This window comes from Colletes latitarsis, chromosome 10 (assembly GCF_051014445.1).
Source record: "Colletes latitarsis isolate SP2378_abdomen chromosome 10, iyColLati1, whole genome shotgun sequence".
In the NCBI taxonomy this organism is placed as follows: Eukaryota; Metazoa; Arthropoda; class Insecta; order Hymenoptera; family Colletidae; genus Colletes; species Colletes latitarsis.
Window position 1 is genome coordinate 7,893,986 of NC_135143.1, and position 22,014 is coordinate 7,915,999.

Here is a 22,014-nt window from a genome sequence, read left to right on the forward strand (position 1 = left end):
AGCCACGATGTTACGTAACGTCTCTTGAACTCTGGATATTTCTAGCAGAAAATATCCGGAAAAAATAAAATGAATCGTCTTTTTTGCATCTTTTTTGCAGTTTCGTGAGCTCTTTTAATAACCCTTTAACACTAGATTTACGGTTATTTATTGCACATACACCCTTTTACTTCATTATATAAATGCTACAAAACAAATAATACTGTATTACTTATTTATACTGCGTTTGAAGAGAACCAAAATAAAATTTTCGGAACGTAAAAAGTGCATAAAGTGACCTTATAATAAAATAAAAAATATTTTGATGAAAATTATAATCAAATTTATCGATTTTTTTATATTATTTTTATCGCATTTTATATATAATGAAATTATCTTTATATACACTATCGTGTATAAGTATTTCGACACTAGGCACGATACGATTAAAAGTTTTAGAACTTTATTTTATTTCTATATACTCACATACAATGAACATTTATCAATTCTATTAAAGCGTTGATAGTGTGCGACGTAGATTGATAAATTTCGTAATAAATTAGTGAAAATTATTAAATATTGCATTCATCTATGTGACCGTCTCTCTGAGCGATACAGTAATGATTCTTAAGATGAACATCGCATCAGAGTTGACATGTTCATCTTTCGTACAGCAGAGACGAAATTCGACACCAGGAGATATTTATATCGTTTTTTAAATGTCGTCTTTCTTTGAAAAGGATAGACATGTTCAACTTACGAATCACGTGTTCATTTTAAAAATCATGACTATAGATGGCGACACGTTAATTTACAGAATACAAATGTATGCATTATCTAATACAAATGTACATGTGTTAAATATTTTTTGGCGTTGATAAGCATCGTACGACAGTTTAAAATGAAATCTTGAACCAAATTTATAGTAGAGGTTTGTATTAATATTATAATTTACATTTTTACAATAATGAGCAAGTGTTCCAATACTTATGCACGGTGGTGTATTTTTATTGAAAGCTTTCACGTTAACGATTAATAGAGGACTCATAAACTCTATTTCCAAGTTTTAATTTCTGTAAAATAATCAATTTATCAAAATTCGCCATTTTTCGATTCGTTAACCTTGTCTGGCTTATAGTCCTTTATCTCGTTTTATAACCACTTGAACATAATACACAATCCAATACATTTTTTGTTAGTTTGACTTTCTTTTACTTTCATAATTTGAATCATTATTTTAACTTTTCCGATTGCACCTTTTCATTTAATAATTAACTAAAACACGTTTAAATATACTAGGTTCAACAACATGCCATCCGTTTGTTATTAAAGATAAGAAAACAAATATATTTTTGTTACTGTAGAGTAGTTTTCCTTGAAAAGTTACGTGCGACAGAATTATATTTTCGTTCGTTGCGGGTTCCTCCGTCGCAAAATCGCGCGGTTCGATAAAAAGTTATTAACTTAGTGACCCCGTGGCAAAGAAAAGCTTACGAGCGCTTGTTGGGAATGCTTAAAATTCATGTATGCCCTCGGTAATCCTAATATTTGCATGCCTTTTTACGGAAAAACGAATATTTTCATCGGGCGGGGATCAAAGAACCGTGGAACAACCCCGACAGACATCGTAATCGTTTGAATATTTTCGAACCTTTCTCCCTTAGCAATCCGGAAATTACACAACTTTCACGAGGTTTTCGAAATCGTTCCATCTGCTAATTAAAAGGGAGCACTCCGCTCCGGCAAAAGTCACCTTTGACACCGACAATCGAACTCCACGTGGTTTGACCAAATTAGTGAATAAATTCTATCGGTCAAAGCAGCCATGTTGAATTCATTTTATCTTGAAGGCCAATTTAGACTTTGCTGGTATGTTTCGAACCTTGTACATACAATTATTTTACAAAAATCAAAATTAATTTATCTTTCGGTTACATCAATTTGTATGTTACCTAGACCAATTATTTCATTATATAATTTCTAAGTAGAATACTCATTTTAAAGCTACTTTTAACGTCTTATAAGACAATCTCCTCATTTTACTACCATCAATTTCAGTGAAAACGCAGAAGGAGGCTGTGTTTCTTGATGTTTTCTTCTGTAGACAATTCAACATTCTTGCGAGACGAATTTCTGGTCATGTTAGACTCAATGAAGAAGGAGCACAGATAAACGATCGCCTCTTTATAGTCAAAATGATGTCTTTTATTTATAACTAGCTCACCCACATTTCATGATGTGCTCATATATGCGTGGCAAAGCCTGGTTATTGCATACATGAGCCAATTTTTAGTTTAACCAAGTTTTATGGGAGTTTTGAAGATTAATTTTAAAACGAATTATCTCTATTTACACTAGTGTAGATTGGTTTACAAAGGAAGGTGGTAAAAATAGGCCGATTTTGGACCATGCTACCAACGAAAAATTTTATCAGGGAAGTCATGGGAAAGTTATTAAAAATAAGCGTAAAGTGCCTAATCTCCGTAATACTTACCCAGTTAATGCATTTCGATATTTTCTTTTTTTGATGATGGTTCATCATCAAAATAATCATTTAGAAATTTAGGGGGCAAGTTCGTCGTGGATTTGTGTCAAGCAGATTCAAAAAACCACAAAATATTTAACAGTGTTCGAATTACGTATAGTATATATATCGAAACATGTATATTTTTAAATGAGTTAAAATTAAACAATATTACCTTTTAGTTAAACGTTTAAACATTGCATAATGTTGGTGCATGGGTTGACGATTCCTACTCTTACGTAACCATAATTTTATAATTTTTATAATATACTTGACACTAAATTATGAAGAATTTACCTTCTATTATTTAAAATGATTATTGATAAATCACCTTACAAGCAAGAAAACATCAAAGTATTTAGTGAATATTACGGACGGCAATATTTCAAAGTTTACGTTTATTTTTAATAACTTTCCCATTGCTTCCCGAATTTCCGATAAATAATTGTGTATTTCATATTTTTTATTGGCAGCACGGTCTAAAATCGGCCCATTTTTACCATCCTCCTTCCTGTCAAAACGTTTACAAACCCCAGTTTAAGAAACGCCATTTCAGAGTACCACATTCTCATTCTTATCTTTATTAATCACTATTGTGAATAGTCAATCGTCAATGTTTGAAAAATCATTTATTTTGACGGTCTCTGTGAGTGAAATGTTTTGAAAGTACTCAGACGTTTATCGAAGGCCCAGAAGTTTGATCGGCCGTCTTTCTCGTGAAAAAGATGTATGAAAAAAGACGGTCGATCAAACCTGTCGGTTGACTTTCAAGAAACCTCTGAGTGAACGGAGCTACTTAGAGAGATGCCACGCAACGGAAACAGGAAAAAGGTCTTCGAGCCGATCGAAGCAACATTAATCGTCGTGGACTGTTACAATTTCCAGTAGGTTGCACAGTTTCCGGATGAAAGTGTTCCCAAGTCACCGGACAAATCCATCGATCTTGTCACAATGTCATTTGACAATTTTGCCCGATGTTCGGTGATACGTGTGCACACAATAGGGTGGCCCCTACTTATAGATTATGAGTAATTTTCTGTCGAATTGTTTTTTCCTTTTGCTCCCTAGGATGGTTATGATTCATACAAAAATAATATATGTGAAACATAGGCTCGATCGAATAACGGGAAAATTAAAATTTCACATGTTAAACCCCTTAACACGTTGACTGCCACGGTGGCCACCGGTGACCGGCGCTTCGAGTTTAAAACTTTTCTGTTAAACACTTACAAGGTTACGAATTGCACGACTTCGATTTTTGCTTTTGTAGTCCTTCAAAGCGGAACAAAATATTAAGAAGATTGTGCATCAAATTGTAAGGGGATCCTTGCAACAAGGCTTTAATCTTCGACTTTGTGATGGGTTTACTGACTTGTGAGTCATTCGATGGTCAAGAATGGTTGGATTATAGTCACAGATAATGAAGTTGACATCAAGGACAATGATCCAGTGAAAACCAGGAGAAGATAAAAACAAGTATCTTTATTCCTTTGTGAAAAGAATTGTTACATTAACCCACAATGAACTCAATTTTTGTTATATGTAAGTAAAAATTGTTTGAAGAAAACCTAGCAAAAATTTACCTTCGAATAGGGATTAATAATTAATATAGAATTTTTAAATATTCTATTATGACAACAATGGTTTGTAATTTTGAAATTACATGATCATTTATAATAATATCATTATGAATTATAATTTCCTATTTTAAAACTTGTTAACTACAGGGTGGGGTAGTAACTATTAGCACCTCAGATATCTTCGAAACTATAAGTTTCACAGAAATATTTGCTAAAGTAAAATGCACAGTACGAAGGGCGCTATTGGGTGGCGATAATAGTTTTTTTTCAGGTGGAGGTACTTCGGACATTTGAAGGTCACATCCATTTTTTTAAATGGATCGGTATGTTTTTGCTTCCGTATTACGATAGAGGATCTTAAAACGAGTTCAACGACCTATTACACAAGGTCATTGAAGGTCATAGAAAGTAGAGAAAGGCGATAATACTTACGGTTTTGGTAGTAAATGAAACATACGTATTGCCAACAGTAGAGGAATGCGTAATGCTTACCGTTTACTTTACTGAGAATAAACACTGCTTGAAGGACACTTTAATAGTTTGCAGAGTAAGATAAACATCATAAGATTAGTATCGATAAATCGGTCAATCCGGCACGATGTATCCGTTTGAAGAGCAGGTTGATATGCTTCTTATTTATGGCGAATGCCAACAAAATTCTGTAAGGGCGAAAAACTTGTATGCTGAACGATATCCACATCGGTCTCAGCCTTCGCGTCAAACATTTAAAAATGTGTATGATAAACTTAGGCAAACCGGTAGTTTAAGTGTTCGTAAAAGTGAATGCTAGAAACGAGTAATTAACGAAGAAATGGAAATCGGTGTGCTCGCTAGTGTGTCTAGAAATTCTCATATTAGTTCGCGACAAATTGAACGCGAATCTGGCATTAGTAGGAGGAGCGTACTTCGCATTTTGCACCGTCACAAATTTCATCCGTATCACGTTAGTCTTCACCAAGAATTGCATGGGAACGACTTCATGAATCGCGTTGAGTTTTGTCGATGGGCTATACGTCAGATTCAAAACAATGAGTTTTTTTTTAATACCGTCTTATTTACTGATGAAGCAACATTCACAAATCACGGGAATGTTAATTTGCATAACATGCATTTATGGGCAGCGGAAAATCCACATTGGCTGCGACAGGTTGAACATCAAAAACAATGGTCTGTGAATGTATGGTGCGGTATCATAGGTGATAAAATTATTGGACCTTATTTTATCAATGGAAATTTGAATGGCAACGTCTATGCTAATTTTATTAAGGATACATTAGGTCTTTTGCTAGAAGAGTTACCTTTATTTACACGACAAACCATGTGGTATCAACATGATGGATGCCCAGCACATTATTCATCGATTGCGCGAAGGGAACTCGATGAAAAATTTCGAAATCGTTGGATTGGACGCGGCGGTCCAATATCGTAGCCAGCTCGTTCACCAGACATAACACCTTTAGATTTCTTTCTGTGGGGAACACTGAAAAAGAAAGTGTACAAAGAAGTACCAACTACATCTCACGATATGCAACAGCGAATTATTGCAGCCTGTGCATCAATAAGTTCTGACGCTGTAAGACTTGCAAGTCAATCAATCGTAAAAAGAATCCAACGGTGCATTGAGAGTGATGGTCATCATTTCGAACACCTACTATAAACATGTTTCATTTACTACCAAAACCGTAAGTATTATCGCCTTTCTCTACTTTCTATGACCTTCAATGACCTTGTGTAATAGGTCATTGAACTCGTTTTAAGATCCTCTATCGTGATACGGAAGCAAAAACATACCGATCCATTTAAAAAAATGGATGTGACCTTCAAATGTCCGAAGTACCTCCACCTGCAAAAAAACTATTATCGCCACCCAATAGCGCCCTTCGTACTGTGCAATTTACTTTAGTAAATATTTCTGTGAAACTTATAGTTTCGAAGATATCTGAGGTGCTAATAGTTACTGCCCCACCCTGTATATTAAAAACCATACTATTTGTAATTCTTATTGACTACAGCAACTATCTACAGTTTTGAAGTCTGATTTAATTCTACTGTCAATATATAATATCAATTGTGATTTCAACATGTTGACTACCATGGTGATCACTATTGTTTATAAATTTTTAAATAATGCATATCAATTTTCTATGAATTATAGCCATTCTAGATGAGAGTGAAAAATTACATAATGCTCGTAAAAATCTAAGAAAACTATCGACTTTGAGATTACATATCTTATTTAATTTCAAAAACAAGAAAACTCTTATTTTCACATAGAATATAACATATTTCAATAAAACGAAAACTCTGACACGCAGTACAAAGGCGATTGATTTGCTTTGAAGCGACCTATACACGGATGTCTCGATACGTCCGGCCTTGCTGATTATTTTCCCTGATGTTGTCTCGACGGAAAAGCTCCTGGAATACCAGGAAAGCAGATGCTCGATGAACGCGTCCCATTCGATAAAGTCTCGTTATTCCTGTTTTTCGTTCCTTCACTGCAATTTTCTGACGCTCATTTGTCGTCCGGAGATAATTGGGACAGATCGTTGCTCTTCTAAAGAGCAACATTCGTGAAAAGGGAAGCACAGAAAGGTACAAACGAAATAAGTTCATTGGCATAAGATGGACCATGGTCAAAAGTAACGGGCTTGACTTTGGAATACAATTTCGTGAGAACTGTTACAGTTAGAATAAAATTATTTATACTTCAAGTTAGCTCACATCTGTAACAAATTATTCAAATCGTAAGATTAGTCTCGTGATAATGAAAATGAAGAAAAACTAACCCTTATTTTGGGATAGTCGTAACTCTGAACATGTCTCTGAACTCTGATTAAAAACGTTCACCGATGAAATGCTTAAAATTGCTATCATTGTAATACTCGAAAAGGCTAGATTAAAAATTGCAAACGAGGAAAAGCATATACTGGCAAATTAAATTATTTTTATTGCAATTTTAAGTCGCTAAAGAAGAGAAACTTCGTGTATCTAGGTTGTTAGAATATCGATGTTTATTAATTGTATTATTTATTCTAGAACCAACAGTTGCCCGAGCATTCATGATATATTTTTAAACCTTTAACGGTTTAGTCTACCAACAAAATGGTCTAGAATGATATTGTTTCAAAGGAGAGTATCGAATTCCTCTGATAGAAACAGAGCTTTGTTAAGATTGAATAGGAGAGTTGGATCGCAAGATTAATTACCAAATTTGTTGGGAAGGTGTTTAAGGACTTGGGAATATGCCATGCAAGTCGTACCCGCCCCTTTAAAGCGAGAGACATTAGCTTCTCGCATGATTTAGTACAAGATGGATTGCTGGATTAATTACTGAATCTGTTGAACAACTGCGAGTATTATGTATAAGTAATGACAATACACATTTGTTTGGAACACTGCAAGTGGAAGGATCATGTAAACATTTAGAAAAAGTCGCAGAAAAGTTCCAATAATATGAAATAACAGCGTGTTGTGCATTTTCTTCTTTTATTTATTAAATATTTCTCAATGCCGACTTTATAAAAACAGTCTTAAATAAATCTTGGCCGATAAAATTAAATTTTTTCTCAACACTCAACAGCACGCTTCTCCATTTCTTCGTCCAATGCACATGTTGCTTCACAAATTGCCACTTTACCTTTTTATGTGTCTTTATTAAAGGTGGCTTCTTCTGTAGTTTCTTTCATTGAAAATGTTTACATTGTTGCAGGGCACGTTGCACATTTCTAACATTTGTTTATATCCCAGAAATTTCAGCAATCTCCCTTGAATTCACCTATGCATTCGATGCTGCTTTCATAATTACACGTTTATTGCGTGTTGTTAAAGGTGTCGGTCGTCCAGAGCGACTTTCTTTTCCATAACTTTGTGGATTTTTCAGTGAATTGTGAATAAACTTTCCGGACTTCTATTATCAGCTCTGAATATTTCCGAAACTAAAATTGTTTATATTTCTGCAACTGTTAGCTTTTTCCACGACCCATCTTTCACAAATATTTCAAATAAACTATATACTATGTGTACTACACTTTGTTACAAACGATTATTCACTGTCACTTGTTCATGTTCAATTGAGAAGTAAAAACATGTGACGTGTGTTATTATTTTGTTCGATTAGTTTACTATGAAATGTACAATCACAATATCAACAAAGAGGGGCAGTAGCTCACATTTACATGTTAATAATAATTGAAGAGGTATACGGAATAGTTTTCTCATGAATATTACTAAATTTACAAAGTGCTATTCTTGTGTCGCGGACTGTAAGTGCTGTCTTAAACGTTGGGATATTGAATGGGCTGGCAAGGAGCGTATAGCATATAGAAATAGGTGGTCGATCTGTACAAAGCATAATTAAATCAAGTTATTTGCCTACCAGGCTCTGCCTTAGACGTCGAGACATCGAGAGATCGGTGGAGGAATGTGTATGTATATGAGAGTTGGTCGAGTACTTGTGAGAGAGCGTAGCGCTCTGTTGGCGAGTGCTGGAACTGTCTCCGCGCGCGACAGTGGCTGTCAAAGTGTTAATGTGAAAATTAACACGCTTGACGCCCTTTGCTCGCAGCACAATGTCACTAACATCTAGACACGTATCCGTTTTCTTTCAATTCCCGTGACAGGACGGTTCTGAATACTGTTTCGATCATCGATTCCGCGCTGTCAGATCGCAAGATTAACCGTCAAATTTGCCGGAAGGCGGATAATGGAATTTAATTGGGAGTGTATCTCTAGCGCGACACGGAATAATGGCCGCTGAAATATTTAGTGGCTTAATACACAGTTGCGGGTAGGCAGCGGTTTAGGATTCCCGGCCCTCTTGGGGGATGGCTGAAACGCCGACCACTTGCCTGGCCTGCCTGAACCAAATTAAACTAAATTCTCGGCCGTGGCAATTAGCGCCAATTTACCGTTGACGAGCCCCACTCCACCGGTGATTTATTAACGGTCGTACCCGTTAACGTTGCAATCACCTCCCGCAACGTCTGGATTTTTAAGTACCGAACACCGATCGATCGCGGTCTTTTGCTTTGCAACGCAAATATTCGTAATTAACGACGAACACCGGCTGTTCAATTATTCATATTCCAATTACGACTATTGTAGCGGAGTAATCTTATTTCGTGCAGCGTTTCGGGCGACGTTTTTATTTGAACCCTACTGCGCATTCGGCGGCCATCTTTCACTTTCAGACGCGTTCAACTCTCTCGTTCTTACTATTTTTTCTAGACTATATCGAAAAATGTCATTCAATAGAGAAAGGCAAGCTCGAGGATCCTCAAGGGGATATTCTGCTGTAAAACACAGTATTTTTGAGTCTTTGATCATTTTTTGGCAAAAAATACAACTTTCTTTGTTCGTATTCCACAGACATAGTTATTGATGTTTATGGAACGTGCAGAAATATTTTCAAAGTAAAATGATCGTAATTCTGTGTGTTTTAAAACATAATAATAGAACAAAATCTTATGGTATTCATGGTTTCAGTTATTCTATGTATTGTAAAATTATGCAATAATTTTTACAATTCTTTTTAACAATTATATCACGTACTTGGCAAAGTAATAATTCTTATTCTTAACCTTAGGGCACATATACTTAGATTTAACTCGAGTAAAATTTTCGTGGTTAGAAATAACTATTGTTTATACTATTCCAAAAGGCAATAATTTGTATTGAACAGCAGGTCATAAAACATCGATTTGCTAATTCCTTGTGCGCTTATTTAAGAATTGAATAACATAATGAAGATTGACAAGGTAAACGATAGATAACAATGAAAACACAAAGAAAGTTTTCCAACATGTTTCGAGTATACTCGTTCAGCAAACGAATCGACTTCTGCTTGTTCGAAAAGCTGGCGATCTCGGTTGACCAGCTCGGCGCTTCAGTCAGTACACATCGTGTACCAGCCACAACTATACTAATTAATTATTCGAGCTAGTATTTGTGTTTCAAAGGTTTCGAAAAGCATCCCTGGAAATTCGACCGGATAAAGAGGAAAATGTGTCGCGAATCAGTCGCGTGACTTACCTTTTGCAGAAAGTTAAACGAGAGTTCGAGTAAATTGAGCCACTCGAGATTCTGGCTGGAGCGGTGTTAATGTAGGAGTTCTTGGATACGTGCGTTATCGAAGTACCAAAGTTTTCACGCCTTGGACGCATATAATAACGTTAAAGAGTCGGCGATAATAGAGAACTTCTACTTTGTGGAATTTTCATACATCAGTCTGCCAAGTCTTTGTCGCGCGCTGTGAACGTATTCTAGTGAGAAGTGCGTGTTTTTAAACTTTCTTGGGGAATTTTTTGTAAATTAACATCTTTTATTAAATTTTATTCACGAATAACTAATAAAAATTTTACATTCAATTTATTGAAGGTAGAGGTGTCCAAGTGCCACTTGAAAATACAAATCGAATCAGGCTTAGCTTAATTGTTTAAGCAATCTCGATTGTTCAAAAAAACTTGATCATCCAAATAAATTTGATTATTCAAACAAACTTAGTAAATAACTCTAGAAATTAAAAAAATATCTTTTTATTTAAATAACTTGGGGAGGTTTGATGTTTGAATAATTTGTTTGCTGGAAAGTGAGTAAAAGTTAAAAAATGATTTAAAATTTTTAATTTCTTTGAGTTTAGAATAAGATGATTTTGGAACAAGGGTGAAAATCACATTTTGTATAAACAATCAAGTTGTCCAAACATTTGAATAGATTGAATTTTCTCAAGATTGATCAAATATTCAAACTGCTTGAGTAATAAAATACTTGACTTGGTTTGAAGAAATGAGTTTTATTTTGGTTTAAATTTCAAGTACTTGGATAGTTCTAATTCAAGGATTTTTTAAATCCCCATCTTATCGTAACTTTTTGAAGATGTGTTCTCGTTTTTCGAGTCCATCTCTAGGTCATCTTTGGGAATATTATACATAAAAATAAGCTTTTAATGTAGATAATTGGTCATGTAAAATGTAATATTCATTCTTTAACAAAATAATAATAATAGTAAGTCACATTTCCTTTTAATATCTGCAAACTTTCAAATTAATCGGTTCAGCTATGCTTGATAAATCCGTGTCGTCATCTCCAAGAACATAATTTAATAGAAAAATGTATTTCAAACATTGCATGAAGTTAATCACCGTCTCGATACTGCGTTTTCTGAATCTGTGTAACTTAAAAAATTTCAGAATATTTATCTTAATATTCCACCGAAATATTCGTAAACTCTTGAATTTTTCCAGTATGTAATAAAAAAAATCGAGTTTTTCGTCCCGAAAAATGGGAATACTTAAGAAGATCTTCTAGAGTCAAGTGCGTTTTTTAACACTAGGTTTACGGACACTCGTTGCGCATATTTTTATTATAATTCGCTACGTTGACAGTTGCATTAAAATGTAGGTTTTCTTTTAATTACAGGATACATCCATATCATTACATCAATTCAATTCAACATAAATTGCTAACAAATAATATTTATGAGTCTTATAACGTTAAGTTTAGAATCTGAATGCGTCAAATTGACGCGTACCGTAAACCTAGTGTTAAACTTACTTGGAGAATCTTTTGCAAATAATCTATAACACTTTTTGTAATCAAATATACAAGATTTATGTATACATATGTTTTAGTGACGCTTAAAAATTTGTTGAGAGAAAGAAACTTAAAATTGCTAGCAGTGCATATTTTTTTTATCTTTCATACGAGTACTCAAAATAGATCACTTTTTTTCCATAATTGCTCTTCTACAGCAACAGAGGTTTATGAGTTCTCTATTTTTGTTAGATCTTTCACAGGCATTCTGAACGATTTATTGAACAAATTCTTCAGAAATAAGTACGTGACCGACGAAAACAAGAACGATTAGAACGTGTTCGTTACAACTTTTCTACGCGTCGATTAAATAACTATTGTCTTCTAATTATAAAAAAAAATGTCAACAGTAATTTTTTTGGATCGACGTAGGGTTATTACGTGACGCGAGCACCTATGTCAACAAGATACATACTAAAAAGCAGGGAGAACACAGAAACAAATTTGTTTTCCGCCTCTCTTGAAATTCTCCAACGCTCTGAAAAGCACGAATGCGAATTGATAACGGAAATTTCTACCTCGTAGAATGAAAATGTCTGCTTCTCGTTTGTTTCGTTGTGTTTCAGCCTAGGGATTTTAAATTTGAGGGAATGGAGGAACATAACGACCGTTGATTATAACTTTTCGGTAGAAACTCGTGAAATTAGAGTCAACATTAACTCGAAATTAACATCACGTGCAACCTGTTTTATTAATATCAAAAATCACTGTGCCATGGCCCATTACTCGAATAGCAATCTCATATCTATTTAAATTTTGTTTTGCTAATGATGCAAGTTTCACTATCGATAAATTTTCTCTTAGTATGTCCTGTTGTCTTAAACATGGAACAGGATGGTTCAAAATCGAAACATCTTCTATATGGCTAATTTTTCAGCGATTGTATCTGTCTCGATCTTCCTATTATTTTCAGATAGTCATTCTTGCATGTTAAGTTTATGAGTATGAACGAATGAGATTGTTTATTAGTTGGAACAAGGATTAAAAACTCATTAAATATTCTATATATTAAACATAGTTTATATTATAAAGTAAAGGATTATTTAAAAATTCCATCATTTTCTGGCATTTTTCCCATTTACTGAACACTATGTATTGCAACAGATTAAAATTTCCCCTCTTCCTTACTTTTCTTACATTTCTCTACTTTTTGCGGAGCCTTGAGTAATTTTCAAAATTCTCTTTATACAGGGTGAATCACCACAAATTGCCATCTAGAGTCACGTCATTCTTATTAAGGGTAGCAAAAAATGTTTCAGATAAATTTGAGTGGTTTTGCGAGGGGCATATTCTGACGTGTAAAGTTAACGTAACAAATGTTAGTCATTGCAATAGTCGATGCATCTTGATATCTTTGATAAAACAGTATTAAGAGTTTAGTAAAAAATCGTATATTTACTATAGGAATTTCTCCACACGAAGCATTGAAATTTTTGGAAACAAAATTTAAATTAACTGTTTTCATTAATGGATTATCAAAAGCGAACAAACTCGTCAGGAAAGTTCTGCGTCGATCAAACGATAGAAAGATATTTTCGAGATAAATAAACCTCACGTGGATTCCCCGAAAATAAACGTCGAGGCTGATCGGCGAGACTTTCGTGGACATCGAACCATAATTTCGATCACAAAGGAACAGGTCCTATATACACACGCCTCTGTACGATTCAACGACGTGCTGCGTTTTCAGCGCGGCTGTATATCCAGTAAGAATGGTTTGCGGCGAGTTTTTGCCCGAACTTCGTCGCCGACGTAGTGTCTGCTCGTCCGGCGAACGATTCTCATCGGGAGCGAGCTTTAAATCGTCGCTTTTTATCCCCCTTTCCTTTATCTCGACAAAGAACAGGCCGTATCGTTCGGAGAACTAAGATTGTTTCTTCGAAAAAATATCCTCCGGACGTATACCCCTTCCTTCTCGTTATACCGCCCGATCGTTACGTTTTATCGAGAACGGTTTAGTCGACGACGACATTCGCGTTATAAATCGGGAAAACACGCTTTTTTCTCGAACACTGTGTATAATTGGGCAGCAAGCGATTACTTTGCGACCACTTTCGAAGTTTATTATTAAACGTAAACGCGACAAACTTAACCCTTCAATTGTTTCTTTATTAAAAACACAGTACGCTCATGTAGGATTTAACGAAGAGAATTGTATTTGGAACAAATGTACAAATGATATAATTATGCAGGGTGTTCGGCCACCTGTGGGAAAAATTTTAATGGAAGATTCTAGAGGCCAAAATAAGACGAAAATCAAGAATACCAATTTGTTGATTGAGGCTTCGTTAAAAAGTTATTAAAATTTAAAGTTCCGCCAGTAAAACGCTAACTTGAGAACAGCTACGTGCGCGTGATAGTGGTTCTCACTCAGCATGAGAGACTCTACTCACTGACGTATCGACAACCTTACAGTTTTCTGAATAAGAGCCACTATCGCGCGTACGCAGCTGTTCTCAAGTTGCCGTTCTACTGGCGGAACTTTAAATTTTAATAACTTTTTAACGAAGCCTCAATCAACAAATTGGTATTCTTGATTTTCGTCTTATTTTGTCCTCTGGAATCTTCCATTAAAATTTTTCCCACGGGTGGCCGAACACCTTGTATAAACGAATTTGACACACACGAAGCACACAATCTTTTTATACAAATTAATATCATACAAGTTTCGTTCTTCCTGTTGTCTCGCTGTCCCTGATTACCCATTCCTTCACGAACAAAACACTTTCAACCCGTTTGCAGATAAATTAACATTCAACAAAACTATAGCGCGGCACAAATATATTCAATACAAATCTCCTACAGTAACAAATATTAATTTCACGTAATCTAATCGAATTGAAATGTTCATCTTTTATTCGATCGAAATTTTTCATTCCTTTCAATTTTCATGAATCTTTAACATTTTCTGATCTTGAAAACTTGCACCTGGCCTTGCAAACAGATCCTTAAATTTCTATGGAGCAAAAATTAGACGAGTTTTTATATCAGATCAATTTATCCTATTTTCTTGAAAATGCTGCTGCATAAATTTTGATATGTTGCATGGAGTTCTGATGGAAAATTATTTCGCCATTAGGCCAAATTATTTTGAAATTTTCGAATCGTGTAAAATTATTAAAGGAATTAATCAATTTCCAAATCCTTCGATTATAAAAGATATACAAAAAAATATATAAAAAAGAGCTATTAAAAGAATTATAGTAAATGCACGAGTAGTAACAACTGAATTGTAAATTTGTTCGTAGGGGACTAGAAATTTTAACTACAAACATTTCCATACATTTTGACTTACACAATGATTCAAAGAAAAGTACAATATAGTACAAAACTTCATTTATTTCTTTTTTTGTAAGATTTCTATATAAATTTCCAAATACCAATTTACGTGAATTTTAATTTTTGTACACTGCCTTTTTAGTATTGCACAAATATTCGTTTATTCTACAAATATTTGCACTTCGAGATTCGTTACTAATATGAACGACTAGCAAATGCAATTTTATAATGTGACTTCTAAAAAAAAAAAAATAAATTATAAATACCTATAATTTAAAATTTATTTATATATTTTCTAAATTCAATTTGTGTTATTGCAAATGAAAATTGATTCCTGCTATAGTATGTATTATGTTTGTTGTCATAGCGATACCAGTGGAGTGCAAAGGATTAATAAAATAGATTAAATATTTTTGTAAGTAAATGTTAAAATTTAATCTCTTATTTTTATTATTGCACATAAGTTCTACGAACTAAATACTGTTATTTGAGTATTTATACAAACTTATTTTCAGGTTCATACTTTGAAATACCTAATTTAGTTCATTTTGTTCACTTTTTTGTTCATTTAAATTGTATTGTGTTTCAGTACATTTAGGTATTGATATTTTATAAAACGAGTTTGTTTCTGACAAAATAGTTTTTAAAAACACAAGGAAAAAGTAAATATACAGATTTCAGTCTGCGTTAGATTTGAAACGTCACGCGTTGCTGAAATAATAAATCATTAGAGTTGTCCCCTTGCAGCTACGTAAGAGTTCACGATTGTTTGAATTTTCGGGGTTGGAAATCATCCCTCATCCGCCGTAAATTGCCGCGAATTTTCTGTACCGCGCGAGGATCGAAGGAAGAACAAAACCATATTCCGCGGGCGTGGGAGATAAACTGTCCTGGTTCTTGGCTGCAACCAGTCGTAATTTCCAGTCGGAATGTTACAACAAGTATCATCGAGTGGAACAGGGAGTTGTTCTAGAGCCATGAATTCGCATTTCGGGAAACAGTAAAAGTCGAGGAATTCCGTTAAATAACTTTTTCAGGAGCACGATGCCTCGGAAGAACCGGTGATATACCTTTCCCCGTCCGATCTCTCCGTGACTTCTACTTTATGGCCAGCACATCGTTCCGCAGAGTTTTCTTACGACGACTCTGATCGCAACGAGCGTAAGAAGCAGCCTTTACGTCCTCGTAATCCATCCCCTCGGAAAAAGAGTCATATCGTCGGACGAATTGTTTGTCCAAAAGTCAGCCAGTGCTCACTCGTTTCCTCCGGCAGCTCTTTTGCCTTTTTTTCGGTGGTACGCGAATCGACCTAGCGATAAAAAATGAAAAATGCGCGGAATAAATCGCGGAACACGCCGCTAATACGGAACAGGGAGAAAACGTTCCGTGATATACACTTTTCCATGTATTTCCGACGGGATTTAACGAGGATCCAGGAGAAGATGGAGTGTCACGATAAAAGAACAGATTTTTCTAATTATTTCTAATATAATAATAATAGTGGAAAAGTGGCATAAAGGAGAAGGAAACGTCGATCAACTATCAGAGAGATTTTCTTGGTTTTAATGAATTTAAAATTTTACTCGAGAGGATGTCGAGAATCTAAAGTGGTAATTTGAAAATTTTTTAAATATAATTTAAGAAATTATAAAATTCCTACGGTGAAATTAGATTACTATTTCGTTGATATATTCTACAATTTTGTTTTAGACGTGTATATTTGGAGACGTGTAATTTAATTTAAATGATTTAATGTTTTTACGAAAGGAATGTACAGAAATTACATAATACAATTACATAAATATTAGTAAAAGTTTTAAGTAAGTATTTTGTTTTACATGAAAAATCCAATTTGAACATGTTGTCATTTATGATGTATGTTATTTTGGAGGTTAAGAATTATAAATTTTATTTATTTTTAATCAAGCTGAGCAATTTTCATAAATTTGTCTATCTTGCAAAAATTAACATTTCTGCACAGATTTTAAATTACTGTGTCTCTTAAATACAAAGCGACCCCCTGGAGGAATTTTTACGACCATGATCTCTACAGAGTTAATTTCGGTATGTTCACATTCCAGAAAACACCAAGTATGACCTGCATTTCTACTTGGTTGAGAGCAATAATAAAAAGCAATAATAAAACGAAACTCGAGAATATCAATTTCTTGACTGAGGCTTCGTTAAAAAGTTATTAAAAAATTAAATTAAAAAATTTCAAACCGTTATAAAAAAATTATTTTTGGTTGCAGAGGTCAATTACAATCATTTTTGGTCAATTGACATACCCAAGAAATCCTACGCATTTCCGAGAAAAAAATTCCTTACCGAAAATATAATTTCTGGCCAGAAATGTCTGCCCGAATTTTCATGCGAATCTTTAAAACGTCATAACTCCTGAACGGATTGGACGATTTTAATGTTTAAAAAAGCAAACTATGCGTATTTTGATGGAGAATATGTACAAATCGCAAAAATATTCGAAAAGCTGGTCCCTGACCTCGCAAAATGAGAAAAACCCCATAAAAATGGTCCAATTTTCAAACAGCCATAACTCTTACAATAGTGAATATATTTCAATGAAACTTTTTTTTGAAGTAGAGCTCATGGGTACCTACAAAAAAGTATTAGTCAACTTTTCTGTAGGGCGTCAAACAATATTACTAAAAATCAAAAATGAATTTTTAAGAAAAATCGACAGGGTGTAGGTGCCTAAATTTTTTGACGAAACAAAAAAAAATTTCAAATCGTTCTGAAAAAATTATTTTCGGTTGCGGGGGTCAATTGCAATCATTTGTGGTCAATAGACATACCCCTGAAATCCTACGCATTTTCAAGAAAAAAATTTATTACTGAAAATATAATGTCTGACCATAACTGTCGGTTACCCTGAAAATTGAAAAATTTCAAATCGTTCTAGAAAAATTATTTTTAGCTAGTGGGATCAATTACAATCATTTTTGGTTAATAGATATACACCCAAAATCCTACCCACTTTCTAGAAAAAAATTCAGTACGACGGAACTATAAACATTCATAATTTTTTAACGAAGCCTCTATCAACAAATTGGTATTCTTGATTTTCGTCCTATTTTGGCCTTTAGAATCTCTCGTTACAATTTTTCCCGGGGGTGGCCGAACACCCTGTATAATCACGTTACAAGTTACAATCAGGGCACTTCAAGTTACACAACAACATTTGACACTTCAAGTTGCATAAGAACATTTGACACTTCAAGTTACACAAGAACACTGAAACGTTAACACCTGTACATATATTTGTTAATAAATTTAAAGTATTTGTAATTAGATATTGGACTTATCTATTACTAAATAACGCGGCTCCACGAATCTTGGGGGAGCCTACAGATAAAGACAGTTTTATTGCTAATAGTAAAAATTTTCTTGACATCACATTGTGGTGGATATAACTGAGATTTTGACAGCTGTCTAGTGAGTCATGGTGCTTACAAAAACAAACCATTTCCGATGCTCATTTTCGATGCTACGTGCGCCAGGTCTTGGATTTTCTAAGGACTTATTGGACGACCCTCGTAGCTTGATAACCAAGCGAGCATATTTCTGTTAATACCAAAGGAAGATAATTTGTTTCGATACATCGTCGTTCCAGGGTGCATCAACTACGACTAGTATGACTACCCCGCCGTTAACAATAATCATCCAACTTGAAAACATGGGTTGCAACGGGTGAAAAAAGCTAACCGAATACTAGAAACTCGATAGGGAAACGAGATAAAAACAACATAACCCGTGTTCCGCTGTTACGAGGCGATCGATGCCTCCAGTGTTCAATAATTTCGGTACACCGACATTCCAGGAAGTGCCAAGTACGACCCTCTTCGATATTCAGCGAGCGATTGTCGCTGCCAAAGTGTTCGCAATCGGTGCTCTCCACGGCGCGGAGCGGGTTGTATCTCTATAGAAAAGGACCGGGCTTGTTTTTCCAGGTCTCTTTCAGAAAGAGGCCCGCCGGGCTTTTGCTCTTTCTCTTCCGTTTTCCCGACTAATGGCCGTTCAGTCCGCTTGAAAGCTCCGGCCCATCGTTCCCAGCGAGCGTTTCGAGTCTACACGGCCACCGTATCCATTTCTACGCGGTTTCGTGCACCGCTCGCGCTCACACATACACGGCACCGTGTACACAGAGCGCCTTGTACAACAATAATCGGGACTGGGTTGCTTTGTTCGCGGCCGTGCGAGGAAATTGGCCAGAGAAGATTGGCCGGCGTTAATCCCAAAAGTGGGAATTCCGATTTCCATGGCGGAGAACAGGCCAACTCCGAGTACCTGTGCGTACGTGCGAGTCGAACGCAAGATGGGTTTCCTTCGAGGAACCGAAACACGCTCGATCTCGACGATCTCACGATTAAACAAACTTCCAACTAAGTCCGAACATCCGAATGTTAATTCTTTTTGATGCTATAGAAACTACGAAAAATAAATAACGTTACATTTTTGCTTTAACACTAAACCTATTGCGACTGGTCAAATGACCGGTTGAACGATTTAAATATTTTTGTAAAAAACTGGAATAAATTTGGTATCAAATTCTGGTTAGCTTCCGATGTAAATAGGAAATATATGTATAGCAAAGACAAAAGGAGAGAATCCACAGTTTTCACTGTCTTAGAATAGCTAACAACGCGTATTAAAAGTACTAAAACTTTAGATGCGTACAGTTTCGAAACTACTAGTGTTCTATCCATAACTGAGCCATCATTGGAAACGGCAAATCTTCCCCTTTAAAATGGTTTTTGGTTTTTGTCGATCCGACTTTCCATTTCGAAGATATCGTAATTTATGTAAAAGGTAATGTAGGAGATTTGTATTGAATATTTGTGCCACGCTGTAGTTTTGTTAAATGTTAATTTATGTGCAAAAGGTTTGTAAGTGTTTTGTTCGAGAAGGAATGGGTAACCAGGGACAGCGAGAAAACGAGGAGTTGGAAACGAGTGATGGTGAAAGAGAGACGTGATTATAAGTTGTGTTGCCAATTAATGTGATTTGAATTTGTGTTGTTAATTGTTAATTGCTAATTTGTGTGTTCCTAATTCGTTTATTAAAATTATATTCTTTGTATATTTGTTCCTCAAATATATTCTCTTCGTTAAATCCTACAGTAATATTTTTAATTCGACTAAGATCTCGCTCGGCGCCTCAGAAAGACCTATTAATGCGTAATAAAAATCATAAAACTTTAGACACGTGCAGTTCCGAAATTATTAGTGTTTTATTAATTATTGAGGCACTGTTAGAAGTGGCAAAGCCTCTCCTTCAAAATGGTTTTTGGTTTTTGTCGATCCGACTTTCCGTTTCGGGGATATCGTAATTTATGTAAAAGGTAATTTTTGTAATTCGACTAAGATCTCGCTCGGCGCCTCAGAAAGGCCTATTAATGCGTAATAAAAATCATAAAACTTTAGACACGTGCAGTTCCGAAACTATTAGTGTTTTATTAATTATTGAGGCACTGTTAGAAGCGACAAAGCCTCCCCTTCAAAATGGTTTTTGGTTTTTGTCGATCCGACTTTCCGTTTCGGAGATATCGTAATTTATGTAAAAGGTAATTTTTGTAATTCGACTATCTCTGTCTTCGTCTAGTGGAGTCGGACCTCCTTCTCGCACGTGCGTGGTGCTGACCTAGCCCGCGTACGTGACTGTCGTGACCTAGTTTCCCGTAGTATTTCCAAGAATTCACTACGCACTGTTTACTATCTACGCGCGCGGGGGATGAATGAACTCGCGCGAGCGCAACATAAAACGTAAACAAACCCTATCTCCGAAACTAGCCACCGCATCGACTTGAAATTAAAATCGCTATATCTCCGGAACTAATAAAGCTATCGACTTGTTCGAACGCTCGTTTTAAAGGGCATTTCATCCTCTACCTAACGATCATATCATCTACTGTAATTATTGCTATCTTCTATGTTTATTTTTATATTCATTTTGACACTATGCGAACAAAAAAGTTTCAGCAATTTCTATCGATTAAACGACTTGTGTGCGATAAAACTAGATTATAAATTGATTATTTAATTGAAAATTAATTTAAATTTGTATACAGGATGTTTGCGTAATTACTAGCCGGCATTTTTTCGTAGATAATTGTTTTCCCTGGAACTAACTACTGATTTTTTTGCTTATTCTGATTTAAAATTTGTTTATTTTGAAATTTACTTTGACGCTACATACCCAAGGAGTTTCAGCAATTCCTACTGATCGTACGACTAGTGTACGATAAAACTGGACCATCAATCGTTTATTTAATTGAAAATTAATTTAAATACAGGATGTTTGCGTAACCACTAGCCAGCACTTTTTCTTAAATAGTTGTTTTCTCTAGAACTAACTAAGGTATCGACTTGGAACAAAATTCGTCTTCAAGGGCGTTTATCTTCTATCCGATGAAAATCAAAAAATTTTTTAACATAAAAGAGACGGATACCTTACGAATAAACATCAAAACACAACTTTCTATACATATAATGCAAAAATTAAAAGTACGTTGCCTCGTAAAAGAGAAAAATAAAGACTAGTCATTTGACCAATCATGGTAGGAATGGGTATACATGAAGTGTCGGTAGGTTTAGCGTTAATGGAATCTTCTTCAGGTAGAGATACGAGGATCGTTCAATAAGTCCTTAGAAAATCCAAGAGCTGGCACTTGTAGCATCGAAAATGGTTTGTTTTTGGTAAGCATCATGACTCACTAGACAGTTGTCAAAGTCTCAGTTATATCCACCATATAGTTTCATTTTTATTGTCGATTGAAGCAAGAAACTTTCTCTTGCATCAAGACAATTGACGGGTGCACACCTGTGCAGTTTCGACGGTCAAATTCATGAAATTACAGCTCGAATTATTACAACATCCATTGGGTTTGGCCCCCAGTGACTCTTTTTATTTCCAAACTTAAAAAAATGGCTCGAGGGGGAGGCCATCGCTCAAACAGATACCTATTTTGAGGACCTTCCGAATTCTTACTTTTTAGATGGCTTAAAAAAGTTGGAGAGCCCCTTGGAAAAGTGTATAGAGCTA

At 35.1% G+C, this 22,014-nt stretch overlaps 2 protein-coding genes across 3 annotated transcripts in view; one reads left to right on the plus strand and one right to left on the minus strand.

The window, feature by feature from the left end:
* Positions 1-22,014, plus strand: part of LOC143347045 (hydroxylysine kinase) — a 414,097-nt gene that overhangs the window by 53,611 nt on the left and 338,472 nt on the right. The window lies entirely within an intron of this gene.
* Nolo (ADAMTS-like no long nerve cord) overlaps positions 1-22,014 on the minus strand; it is a 581,281-nt gene that overhangs the window by 48,379 nt on the left and 510,888 nt on the right. The gene's annotated exons all lie outside the window — the stretch shown is intronic.